The following is a 14,724-nucleotide window of genomic DNA, read 5'->3' as shown; positions in this document are numbered from 1 at the left end:
CTTGAAATTGAAATTGAATAGAGGAGGAAGTTGATGTTGAAAGGGCCTCAAAAGAGGTATATTGGACATAGAGGAAGAAATGTTGATTGTTCATTTCTGGTAGCATCAGATGTGCTCTAAGTCTCAAAATTTGTAGGGAGGCTTAGACACATGCATTCTCCAATACCTAGAAATCGTTTTGGGAAATTCCACCTGGAGAATGTTTTATTAAAATAATTAATTATTTTTAATGGGAACTTAAGTCTAAACTTAGGAAATTAAAATAATTAAAATATATTAATCTAACTATGGGTGAAACTTCTAGAAGAAGACGAGGATCAAGACAAAATGATCTAAGCATTGACTAAAATTTAATCTGGGTCATTGGTTTTCCAACAGAAAGATATAAGAAGAGGCTTGAGGGGCACTTGGAGAACACATCGAGTGAAGCTTAGAAGATCAAAATTCTGAAGCAGGGTAGCTGTCGGAAAGAATTTCGGAGTGATCTTTTGCAGTGAGGGGCAGGGATAGTATCTGAGGCAAAATTTTCATGGTCGAAGAGTACAAGGCAGAGAAGGTAGAATAACATCCACAAAGGTTGACGTTGGCCCACGTAGATTTGATGTAGTGGCAGCACAGAGCCTAGAGGGAGATCGAATTCCTATGGAGGAAATCGAGTTTCAAATGTCGGGAGTCGAGGTGTGAGACCGGGAGGCAAAAAATCGAAGTTTCCATCTAGCAGAGGGTCTAAACAAGGAGCAACATAATCCCAAGCAAAGGTTACATATATACTACATGGGATTCACACAGTTCTATGTAGAGGCTGTTGCAAAAGGGACGCAGAGGCTCTTCTCTAGCAAGATCAATACCATATTCTTCCAATGAGAAGGTGAGAGCATCTGACTATTTTTTTTGTCTGGTTTCTCTCTGTATCAGATAGTCAGTTAAACATCCAACGAATTGTAATCAGAATTACAACTACATAATAGTAAAACCCTCAGCTACTGCATCAGTTTTCCCACACTGGGTTTTTCGGGGGACATTTGTAAAAAAAAAAACTGTGTAGATGTGTTGTGTATCTCTTTCGTGTTTAGTTTCTTTTTTCTGCATATAATATTTAAAGAGTGAAGGTTTTAGTGTATTTAATTCAATATTTACAGTATAAAACCATAAATAACTTGAATGGATTAACAAATAGGAGAGGTAACATCAACTTGTTTTAGTAGGGATTCCGGTCTAGGAATTTTCACATGGTATCAAAACTGCAGGTGAAACAAGAGAACAATGCCAGAAGAGCCCAACGGTGAAGAAGGAAGGGAGTTTGAAATTCCTACAGAGGCAACAATTCAAATCCCCAAAGGGAATTAATAGTTGAGGCCAGGAGGGCTAGATTTTCATGGTAAATCTCTCTTTGAGTGAGTCGACAAAGATGTAGGATTTCTAGATCGAAATCTGTCAGCGACAGAGGGAGAAACACAACAGTAGATTCAACGAAGAGGGGTTTATTATGGGATGTAGTTTTCTACGGGCAGTTGTTGGGTAGAAAGACGTTAGAAGGAAGAAGACAAACACTTGAGGGAATTTCATCCTCAGAGAATTCCTAGCCAGGGAGTTTGAATTCTCATTTGCTGAGCAGAAGCAGGAGAGAGGAGGTCATTCGAATTTTTCGATTGGTAGATATGGAAACCAGTGGATTAAGAGATCAGGATAGGTTGGATGGTGCATCCAACTATGTGATATGGAAGGAAAGGATGTTGTGCCTTCTGGATGAGCATTTTCTCAAGATCTATGTTGACATCGTGGTAGCTGAGCTTGCAGATCCACAATCAATCAAGAGGTAAAAGGAAGAAATGGAAATGACCAAGAGAATGATCCTTGACAAAGTGAAGGATCATATAGTCTATCACATCGCTCACTGAGACACTTCCAAGGAGATGTGTGATGCTTTGTCAATGCTATATTAGGGATCTTCCAAGCATCGAAATATGTACTCGGAGCAGAAGATGAGATCTATGCATATGCAGAAGCGGGTACACATTGATCCTCTCCTCACTAAGCTTCAGGAGACTCAAGATGAGCTGGAAACTATAGGGTCAACACCTCAAGGTTCTGAGATGGTAAGGTTGGTCATGAATTCAGTTTCTGAGTAGTGGCTAGTTTTTATCCAGGGCATCCTGGGCAGGGCGACTTTGCTAGACTAAGACGGAATGTTGGCAGCTCTTAAGCAAGAGGAGATGAGGAGAGACTTGGTCAAGTGTAAACTTGATGGAAGCAGCAGAAGTGGGTCAAGGCCCAAAGAGGAGGAAGAGAATGCAGCTCTCGCATCTAAGGGGTAGAAGGAGCAGCAGAAGAAGTAGAAAGATGTTTCAAAGATCAAATGCTTCAAGTGTGGTGAATTCAATCACTACACAACACATTGTCCTCTCAAGAAGAAGGAAAAAGATGAGAAGCATGATACAAAGGTTGCAACCATGAATATCGAGGAGGAGGAGTTCGCCATGACAACCCAGGCATCTCCAGGGGGGAGGTGGGGAGATTTAGAATTGTAGTTGGGCAGGATCCTTGACGAGTCCACCTCTCAGATCAATACCTTGCTACGGGATCCCAAATCAAAAGTAGCAGGATGGACTGGGTTAGTTGATGCAAAGGAGTTTTAGTGTGACAGTTGCAGTGGCTAGGAGCACCAAAGACTGAGCAACGTAGAGCTAGAGTTGGTAGTACTACAATTGGCACAAAGTAGAGTTAGCAACAATGCAAAGACTTCAAAGGGTCAGCGTAGAGACTAGTAGCAGTAAAAAATCCAAGAATGAGATGCATCATACTGAACACCAGTTCAGTAATTTGGGATGATTTTCCGTTGCTGATACAATAGTAGCAACAATTGGCGAAGGTTGTAGTGCAGATGCAGTATTGGAAGTGGTAGTGTCAATAGCAACACATATGCAGAACTGAGAGGGAGTTGCAGTACGGATGTAGTGTTGAAAGTGCCAGTGTCAGCAACAGTATAGATGCAAAATTTGTGCAATAGTTGGTGGAAAGGTAGTCATACATCAACAACGCAGAAGGAGATGTTACAAAATAGAGTGATGCTTCACTAGGGTCCATTGCTAGAGCGCATTCCTCACTAAGAGGGAGTTTTGATTTCTGGTAGCATCGGATGCACTCTAAGTCTCGAATTTTGCAGGGAGGCTTAGACACATGCATTCTTCAATATCCAAAAATTATTTTAGGAATTTCCACATGGAGACAAATTTATTAAAATAATTAATTTTTTTTAATAAGACCCTAAGTCTAAACATAGGAAATTAAAATAATTAAAGGGTATTAATCTAACTGTGGGTGAAACTTCTAGAAGAAGACGAGGATCAAGTCAAATTGATTAGAAGCTAAATTGGGCTGTTATTTGTCCAATAGAAAGATATAATAAGAGAATTGAGGGGCACTAAGAGAACACATCGAGTGAAGATTGGAAGAACAAATTTTTGAAGAAAAGGAACTATCGGAAAGAATTTCGGAGCGATATTTTGCAGTGAGGGGCAGGGATAGGATTCGAAGGGAAATTTTCTTGGTCAGAGAATACAAGGTAGAGACGGAAGAATGATGTCCAGAGAAGATGACACTAGCCCACCTAACGATGATGCAGTGATAGCGCAAAGCCTAGAGGGAGATCAAATACCTGTTGAGGAAATTGAGTTTCGGAAGCCAACAGTTGGAGTGTGAGACTGGGAGGAAAAAAATCAAAGTTTCCAGCTAGCAGAGGACCTGAAGAAGGAGCAACACACTCCCTAGTAGAGGTGAGGCAAACATTGTGTGGGATTGACATAGTTCTATGCAGACGCTAATGCAAAAGGGACGCAAAGGCTCTTCTCCAGCGAGATCAGTGCCAGATTATTCCAGTGATAGGGTGAGAGCATCTCACTATTCGTTTTATCCAGTTTCGCTTTGTATCGGATAGCCAGTTGGGTATCCAACGAATTGTATTCATAATTACTATTGCATAATAATAAAACCCTTAGTCGCTGCACTGATTTTCTAACACTATGTTTTTCCTGGGACATTTGTCCAAAAATAACTATGTATATGTGTTGTGTATTTCTTTCTTGTTCAGTTTCTTGTTTATGCATATAATAATTAAAGATTGAAGGCTAAAATATATTTACTTCGATATTTACAATAGAACACCATAAATAACTTAAATCTATTAACAATTTGGAGAAGTAACATTAGTTTGCTGCAATAGGGATTTTGGTCTAGGAATTTTCACATTGACAACATATTACAAATGACTGAGTGGGTCTACATAAAAAATGAAGTAGGGGAGTTGCAACATAAAGTTTGGAAGCCCGGAATAATGAGAGAACTCATAGCAAAGTAGCAGTGACATGATAGAGAAAATGATTAGCTGTAAAACAAAGTTTGGGACCTTGGAAGATTTAAAATGGGACATGACCAATGTTAGTACAGAGCATATATAACACACACAACAAATTTATACGCAGAGGCTTAGACGACAATAGCAAAGAATAATTTCAGAGACAGACAAATGGAGAAACAACAAGATTACTCAATCAGAAACAACAGAATAGATAAAACAACCAATGGAGAATAGAAATCACTTTGCATTACGTAACAGGCCTGGACCTTGGCTCGCTTTCCTCGGCCAGAGAAATTACAAATTTATTGAGGTTGAAGAAGGATCTAGAATCATGCATGTGGTTTACATGGAGATCTAGAAACTAATAGCAGTGTAGAAGGATCTAGAATCCTGCATGTGATTTAGATGGAGATCTAGAAACTAATGGCAATGTAGAAGGATCTAGAATCCTGCATGTGATTTAGATGGAGATATAGAAACTAATGGTTGTGTAGAAGGATCTAGAATCCTACATGAATTGGCTTCACACTTAACAACCAGGAGGTCATGAAATTTTCTACTATGGGAGTCTGATGTAGTTGCACCCTCACTCCTCAAAATCATTGAACTTTCTAAGACAAAGTGCAAGAAAGGGATTTAGACATTTGCTAAGAAATTTAATTATTTGACATAATTATATTTATTTTATAGTTGTTAAATAGTTTCTAAAGAGAATGAAAAGATTTAGTGAATAAAAATTAGTTGTAAAGCTGTAATCAAAATTGCATTATGAGGCAGAGTTCAAATAGGATTGTTATTGAGAATTTATAGGATCTTAAGAGTATGTTACAGAGGAAGGATAAGATCTAAAAGTAAATAAGTTTTATATTTGATGCTTTTATTATCTATGTAATTCTGAGAGAAGCGTGTGGCCAATCCATCTAGATCTAGCCAAAATAGAGGAACGAGATTTCAAGTAAGGATATATGTACATAATTGTTAATGAATGGAATTCATTACATTGTTTATAGCCTCTATATTTCAATGATCCCAACTTGGGTGTTGATGGCTAAGAAATTGAGTATAAATCTTTGTATTTCTAGATTGTGATAACTAGAATTCGTAGGGAAAAAGTATTAACTAAACCCAATGTTGACTATACGTTGCTTGTGGAACAAGTTCTAATTATGTTGATTTAATCCTATGTGGGTTTCGTAAATCGTGGGAGAAATACATGCCAAAAGGAGGATCATATCAATCCATTGATTGTGCAAATCATTGAGGAAAATGCCTACATGCAATTGAGATCCCCCACAAACATTGAATCCCAATCCCAATGACAAAGCAAAGAATAACAGAATAAGTTTGAGCTACTTTGAATCAGTTGAAAGGTTCTACACACACTTGCTTGATGAGAGGTAAGCATGCTGATTAATATTGAAAAACGTAGAATTAAAACAACCTAGGGGAATTGTACCTACACATGAATTTTATGTGTGAATTAATGTATACATGAAGATATAAAGGCACTAAGTACATAGTTTTTGAATAAGGATTATATGTAAATGTATGCCATGATGTGGAAATGGGATTTTGGGTGCTTTAGAAATCCATCCACCCTTTGGTTAATATACGAAGTTGATAGTAGTAACCAATGGGTGCTTTTTAATGTGCCAATTTTAACCAATTTCTAAGCATTTTCTCTTCCATCCTTCTTTCCTAATATCAATATATAAGTGACTAGTTAACTAAGTCGATAACTTGGTGCATTTGAACATCATCCCTATATCACACCATTTCTTACAGAAATTTCTTGCTTCTTATGTTAGTGAGAGATTGGTTATCTAAGTCCATGACTTGATGTATTTGAACATCAACCCCTCATACCAAACACACGTAACACCCTTTCTTATGCACACATTTCTTGCTTCTCTTTGAGCTAAGGCCTCCTTCACCTCTTTTATGACTCCTTTCTCCACCATTAACATTATACAAGTAGCCAACTTCATTTATTCCTTCCTCCAACTACTCCTCCACCTCATGGAAAAAGTACAAGTCCTTTACAATTCCAAAAGTAATGTCTCTTCCTAGAGCTAATGAACTCACCATTGGATCCTCTTTGAGCGATATAGAAGTTGAAACAAATGAGAAAACAAAGCCAATGTTTGTTGAATCATTTAAAGACGAAGAAGGGGTTGTGAATAATTTTTTAAAACTATAACCCCTCTAGGGGCATTGATGACTTTATTAATGTTCTTGTCAAATTTTTTGTACAAGTCATGTCCTACCAAATACCAACATTCTCAAATATAGGTTAATACTTCCATAGATAGTTGCTTCTCCTTGAGATAATGCCCCCTCTACCTATTTTATAACTCCCTTCTCTAGCATTCCCCTTCTTCGAATAGCCAAGTTCATTCACTCCTTCCACCAACCATTCTACCTCATGAAAATTACCCAAGTTATCTATAATCCCTGAAGTGAAGTATCACCCTAGAGCTAAAGAACTTTCCGTTAGATCCTATTTGAGTGGTATAGGAGTTAAAACAATCATGTTACCATAGACAATTTTTATTGAACTAATCAAAGACAAAGAACAAGTTAAAAACAAGTTTTTGAAACTATATTCCCTTTAGGGGCATTGGTGACTCTATTAACATTCTACGCCAAACATTGTTGATTAGAGGTCTATACTTCCATAGACAATTCCCACCCTCCACATTTCTTGCTTCTTTGAGCTAAGGCCTCCTCCTCTTCCTTTATGATTTCTCTCTCAATCATTCACTGTAATGTCCCTTTTCCAAATTTTGAGGTATTTTTTTGAGATTTCTCTTTATAAAATTTTATGCTGAAATTTTTGCCAAAAACCCATGAGATTATGCCAAAACGCAATGGTAAATAACAACCCAAAAATGATACAAGCAGAGTAAACCCATAAACTCAAATAACATTAAAAAATGCAGCATAATGAATGACTCATCTGCATTTATTATAATATATCATGCAGAGTACCACTGGAAAAATCTTAGATAAAATAGGAAAGATGATAGTTGAGTGGACCTCCAAATATTTTGTTGCTATGCTAATCTTGATCCCACAAAACTCCACAATAGCTGCACTCTCCCTCCAACAACAACTGCCACTGAATCAATTGAAAGACGATGAAGCACTAATTGAGGACTTGAATGATCCTCACTCCAATATCCATGAAGCTCGATGAAACTCTTGGATGAAGTCTCCTCAAAGAGAGTTGGTTTTCGTCCAACATTCAACAACATACACGAGGGTTTCCATCTCTGGGCTACAAATGAAGTAGAGAACCGAGTTCTCAACCTCTCATACAAGAAGAAATGTCAAATCCAAGATAACCTCCAATGGCCTCCTCTTTTATAAATCGGATAGACCCCTCTAGAACCTTCTATTTTATTATTATTTTAATCATGGAGCACTTTTCCCCCTTTTATTTCAATTAAAATATAATTTCTTTTTGATGTGGGAAATGGGTAAATTGGGCACCATGCCTCCTTAAGTCACTGAAAATCACTTATGACCATGTCTTCATGTATATGTTCTCATTCCAATTCCAATGAGCTATTACACTAAGGTGCTTTTCCAAGTATTCCTCCTGAAATTCCACCTTAAGCATAGTTAATTCAGTTAGACCCATTAATAACTCTAATTTTTAAAAGTTGTCAAAATGCAATGAAACGAAAGGCAAACTGTGTGGATGATGGAATCTACCAAGTGAATGCCATCAGACCTCATAAAAACTCTTCAAAACCCCTCCAAAAGCCCTTGGGCCCGCTGATGATGCCAACCTGCACTTGTGACATATCTACCTCCAACCTTGAAAGTCCATCATATCCATGCCATAAGGAATAACAAAAAAATGGACATTACATTCACCTTTTGTGAATATCCAACTTCATTCCCCTCTTTCACCAATCACTCCTTCACCTTATGAAAAAAATCCAAGTCCTCTTGAACCCCTAAAATAATGTCTCCTCCCAAAGCTAAAGAACTCACCTTTGGATCCTCTTTGAGTGATATAGGAGTGGAATCAAACCAACCACCAAAGCTAAAGTTTGTTGAAGCGATCAAAGAAAAAGAACGAGTTGAAATAATTTTTGAAACTATAACCCCTTTTAGGAGCATTGATGACTCTATTAACACTCCCATCCAACATGTCCTACAAGTCAAATCCTACCAAAGACTCAACATTATTGATCAAAAGCTTATAATTTTATACACAATTCCCACCTTCCATTAAAAAAATGGAATTTAAACTACTAGATCCTCATACATATAACATCACAATAAGTCCTAAAAATTAACAACTATTTTTAAATTTAATAAATTGACCATTTTCAACGTTGAGTCCACCAAAGAATATCCAAACTACTAAATCCTTCTAGATATTAATATTATAATAAATCCTAAATACTAATATTTATTTTTAAATTTAATAAACTCTAGATATTAATAAATTAAAATTAAAACTAAACAAAATTCTAAATATAATGTTAGAATGAATGAATAATATAAACATTAAATTATTAACGTATCCATTTGTAAAAAAAAAAATATGACCCAAAAAACAATATAATAAATCACTTTAGTGAAATTGATGTTAAATATAATACTAACTTAAATAAAAAAATGTGGTGGAAAAATCAGTTGTATAAAAAAAAAAATTAATAAATTCTCAAATAAAATTAAGAATAAATATAATATTACATACATGAATGAATAACCTGAATATGTATCAAAATAAGGTATATCAACACAACTTTAACAATTAAATAACCAATAAACATATATATTTATAAAATTTATGTGCCCGTTGTAATGTTTAGAATTTGTAAAATCAAATAAGAGTGGAGTTTGAAAATTAAAAACTACGACGAAATTTATTTTTTCATCCAATTATATATATTATAAAAAATATTCTAAAATTATTAAATCGACATCATCCATAATTTTTATATTAATTTTTAATTTTCTTTTGGGAAAAAACTACCCTTGAATAAACCAGCCTCACGAAGTAACCAGAAATTTTTGGGTTCGATGGGTTAAGTGATCCCATTAAGGCTGCCATCGCTCCGGTAGCAGCTTTCCCATCTCCTGCTCGATGGCTGTGATTACATTACATTTCCATAAATGTGCTTCTTTCTGCTTTTCTCAGCTCCTCGCTGTGAGGAGATAGCAATTATGAAGGCGAAGGATATCACTGAATTGCGTAATTCGTGTATGGAGATGGGGTAGATGTTCAATGACCATGAGATTTCTTGGGGATTTAAATTATTTCATGAATTGATAGCCGATGATTGTTTCACGGAGTTTATCGAGGAGATAATCTCATTCCGGTCGTTTCTTACTGCAATCTTTATCTTTTTTGTTTTTCTTTTTTCTTTTTAATACTGAGTGTTTGAATTTTTTAAAGTTGGAAATGAAATAATAGAAAAATGGCATCTAAAATCTTGCCTGAATATCTAAAAATTTCACCAAATTTTATCAAAAAAATCGTACAGAATTCGGTTTTCATATTAGACTGTGTGTTATTTCACTGTCGCTCCCAAAAACTGTCTTATAACAACAACTGATGATAACACCTAACACATGCTTCGCTCTATTCTCTATGGTGCCTCTTTTGCAGGTTATTTTTGTCCATTTTTCACTTGAACCCAATACATGTCATTTCGTCATGGGAATCCTTTCCTCTATCTTCAAATGATCAATTATTTAAATATCATATTTGAAAAGAATAATTACGCCTTAATGTGTTATTTTCTGAAATCAACTCTCTTTAGTGCCACCTTGTATTATTATGCATTTTTAAATTTAATATGCATTTTTAAATTTATTGAACAAAAATCAATCATTAAATTAATAATTATTAATCAACCATTAAATTAATAATGAGATAATAATTAATAATAATTAACTTAAAATTTAATTACTCAGAATTCATTTTAATACTAACTATTAACTTAAAATTTAACTACTCAGAACTCATTTTAACGATTTTCCTCAAGTGTCTTAATATGGAGAGAGGGAGATAGCAGAAATCTGAAAAAAAAAACACAGTGAAGTCAGTTTTGTGGCCGGTATTCTGGAAAAAGCAGAATACTTCTTGTACGCGCTCAATTTGATTCAGCAACGTTATGCTGTTTTTTGAATTTTATTGAACTTGGAAAGATTTAGTTGGGGTTTCTTGAATTTTATTGAACTTGGAAAGATTTAGTTGGAGTCAACATGGCGGTCAATGGAATTCGAAGGTATGCATTTACTAATATTTTTGTGTTTTTTCCACTTTATATATAAATTCTCAAATAAATTTAGTTGGAGGAACTTGGAAAAATTTAGTTGGGGTCGAAATACATTTTTTTCAATTTATATAAATTCCCAAATAGATTTAGTTGAAGGAACTTGGAAAGATTAGTCGAAGGAACTTGGAAAGATTTAGTCGGGGTCGAGATTGCAGCGAAGGTCTGCATCTACTAACATCTCTGTTTTTTTTCCACTTTATATATAAATTTCCAAATAATTTTTATGAAAATGAGTTACTGGCTTGTGAAGGAGCCCGAGAGATTGCAAGAAGAGCTGTTGTTGCGCATCGATGAAGAGTGTTCGTGTCACGCCCCTACACCTGCGGTAGTCTTCCAGCCGCTTGTAGCAAGGTGCGGCACCACCGAACGCTTTCTTTTCACCAATACTAACATTCGTGGACTACGCCTACTTTCACATTAACATACTTAGCTTGTGTTTCGCAACTAAGTAAAATGCAATTATCCTTTATACTTAATGAAGCCCATACTCATTCATTATCATCATGCAATTATACCAAGAACAACAACAATTGCAACAAGTATAAAGGGGAGGGGCAACTCCCCGTAATGTGAGTCTGCCCGACAATATATTAAGAATATCAGTTTTACAATGTACAAGTGTGCCTTGCCAAACCAAGTCTACACTTAGCCAAATATTACAACCGAGAGGCAACCCTGCCTTTTACAATACATGTGCACCCTTGCACAAAGAGAAGTGCTCACCCGAGCCACTTAATTCCTCTCCACCAAGTCCTGCACAATCTGCACATATACCAACTCCTCGGCACGCTTGCCTACACCTCAAACCGGCACAAGATACTCCAAAACCGCACCTAGATAGTGCGCATGAGCTATGCGCAGCTCCTATCTCCCTTGCGCAGTTTTACCCTTCTCCTTATGCGTAGAGATGATGTGAGTTGTTGAATGTTGGAATGAGCTCTCAAAGCTCTCACATATATACCCAAACTATCATGGGTTTTCCATGGGGTGTGCAGCCCCTTGGCCGACCCCCAAAGTTATCAACGCACGCCCACAAGCTTCATTTACAAGTCGGCTTCAAGTCTTCTTAACATCGCATATATGTGTAATGCGCTCCAACACTTAGTCGCATAAGTGTTTGCATATCGTCGCATATTTTGTCACATTTCTTCCGCAGCTCGTCGCACGCCCGTGTCGCCGCGCCCGCCCGTCGTGCAGCCCGCGCCTACTTGTGCGCCCGCGCCCGCCCGTGCGCCCGCCCGCGCGCCCGTCGACCGCCCCATGCACCCACGCGCCCGTCGACTCGCCCAGCGCCCAACCGCGCCCGCGCTCGGGTAGAACTCGAGGACCTTACAGTTCGGGTAATGGTGATCTCCATCCGAAAATGAGTGTCAAAAATCTGCAGAGGAAATCGGAGGAGCGGCGGAGCCTTCTGTCGAGAAGGGGACGGTGGTGGGTTTAATGGGTCCCAGCGGTAACGGTAAATCCACATTCCTCAGGGCGTTGAACAGCTCTGCGAACCGCCTGCTGCCCATCCTTTTATGCTAGAAGGAGAGCATTTATATTATGATGCTTCCTCTGGACATCCGACCAGGTTGGCACGCAGGTTTTCAGATGTACCTCTCGCTACATTCCGAGAAAGGGAAAAGGTAAGAGGCCATTGCAGGCATCGGAACTGGACAAACTCTGTCTGGCGTCCAGATCGCCCAAAATGGGGAAGATGGAGATGAAACACATTAAAAACCCTAGCCGTTACTTTCTCCAAACACAAGAACTGATTGCTAACAGAGGCATATGATTGGAGATAAACTTTTTATAATTTTGATGGGAGATAATAAAAAAAAATAACTTTGTAAATGTTATTAAGTCGAAATAAAAATGGTTTTACATCATTTTTTTTTATCTTAATTGTTATATGTGTTTAAATAATTACAATATATTTAATAAAAGTGAAGTCATTTGTTCAGAAAATGAGTGTTAGTTAAAGGAATATTACTTCATTTTTAAGTTGAGAAAAGTTAAATCTGTGAATAGAAATATAATAATTCTAATTTTTTCATAAAAAGTTTTTTTTTTTATTTAAATATTTTATTAAATTTTTTGATATTTTATTTTATGATTTTTAGTAAGTAAATATTTTTAATATTTAGCATAATAGTAGAATTTTTATGGGGAAATAATGACTTTCTATTTATTATAGTTGTTTGTTTTTTAATGAGTGTTTAGGAGACAAAAGTGATAGTTGATATGTGCAAAGAATTACAAAATTGAAAAATAAAATTTCTTTTATAAAAAGTTATTTTCAATATATATATAAAAGAAAATTACTTCATTTAAGTTGAGAAAGGTTAATTTTCTCCAAAACACAAGAACTGATTGCTAACAATGCATATGATTGGAAATTAACTTTTTATAATTTTGATTGGAGATAAAAAAAATTAGCTTTGTAAATGTTATTGAGTGGAAATAACTTTCCAAAACCTAAATTTAAAACCGTGGTATTTCTGCCCAACAATCTCTTAAAACATTTGGATTTTCTAAAAATGTGTAAACACCCTATATTTTTCAATTTTGCAGGAAAGGGAAAAAAAAATAAAAAATAAAAAATCAAACACTATGCACATATTTGTACCTAAATCTATGCTCATACAATTTAGATCCAAGATATATATGTGTCTGTCAAATGTGATTTGAGTTGAACGGCCAACAATGTCCGTGACACGCCACACCTCCCCTGCTATCTTCGACACATTGCACGTCCAATCCTTGGATCCCAATGCACCCATTTCCATTCTCCAAGGCTTCCGGGCGGGACCTTGTCTGCTCGATAGCGAAGAATATAACTGAATTGCATGATGCGTGTATGGATGCAAGAGTTCTGGAGATGTTCAGTGAAACGGGGACTCTTCAAAATAGGGGGTTTATCCTTATGTTGACCAGGAATCGTCAGGGCTTTTAGAATGAAATGAGCAGCAACAAGCGTATGACATTGGATGATAAAACACTTATTTTTTGAGTAAATTTATTGTTGGGTGATTTAGGGTTGTTGTTATTTTTCTTTTTATTATAGAAAGAGTAGTTAAGGAGGCTATAAATTGGTCAGAGAAATAGTGGAAAATTTAGCATGATTTGTGTAAAAATTAAGCAGAAATTTTGTGAAATTTAGGTTTTTTTTTTCAGGAAGAAAAAAGCATGATTATATTATAATGACCCTGTATAAACAGTAGCAGATAGTGCATATCATGTAAATTACATATATCATGATCCAGGGGAGAAGATTCTGTGCATATACTGTATAAACAGTAGCAGATAGTGCATATCATGTAAATTACATATATCATGATCCAGGGGAGAAGATTCTGTGCATATACTACAAAAACTCAGATAAGAAAAATAAGACTTATGCAAACATATCTAGATACTACCATAAAAGACCACCATAGTCATGAGAAATAAAAAAGGATACAAAAAGGAAAAATACCATAGTCAAATCATATGAACACATTGAAAAGGGTCAGAAACCCGGCCCATATGCCGAAACCTACAGAGACCAGGTACCTGAATCGAGGAGAAGATCTTGCCTAGATAGACAATCCGCAACCTGATTCTAAGCCCTGTAGATGTGATGTATGGCGCTGCCAACCATGAGGCCCCAAAAAAACATAACTCTATCCAACCAGCCAGCAAGATGTGGGCCTCTAATGAGGCATTTACCATTTACATGATCTACCATGGATTTGGAGTCCCTGAAAATAGATGGAATGGATGTCAAAATAGTTACAGAAAGCGAGCAGACTGGCAAGGGCCATCGCCTCCGCCATGCAGTTTGTCCCATTACCAGCATTCCAAGCCAGTCTGTATTGAAGATGCTCGCTTATGATTATGAAAACCCCACAGCCGCAAGAATTTCGTTGGGCAGCGCCATTAAAAAAGGCCATCGGGGGCCTAAGGAGAGGATCAGGCAGCCCATTCTTGTTGGACTTTTTCATTCTTGGACTCTTTTTGGGGACAGAGCCGAGAAGGAGAGAAATGTTTTGTGTAATATCCATGAGAGGCACCTTTGCATCGTTAAAAATTTTATTG

The sequence above is a fragment of the Pinus tabuliformis genome, chromosome 6, assembly GCF_031772625.1.
Source record: "Pinus tabuliformis cultivar Carrire ecotype Pingquan chromosome 6, CPIR1, whole genome shotgun sequence".
Lineage (NCBI taxonomy): Eukaryota > Viridiplantae > Streptophyta > Pinopsida > Pinales > Pinaceae > Pinus > Pinus tabuliformis.
The sequence above is the reverse complement of the archived record's forward strand: the minus strand, read 5'-3'. Positions refer to the sequence as shown.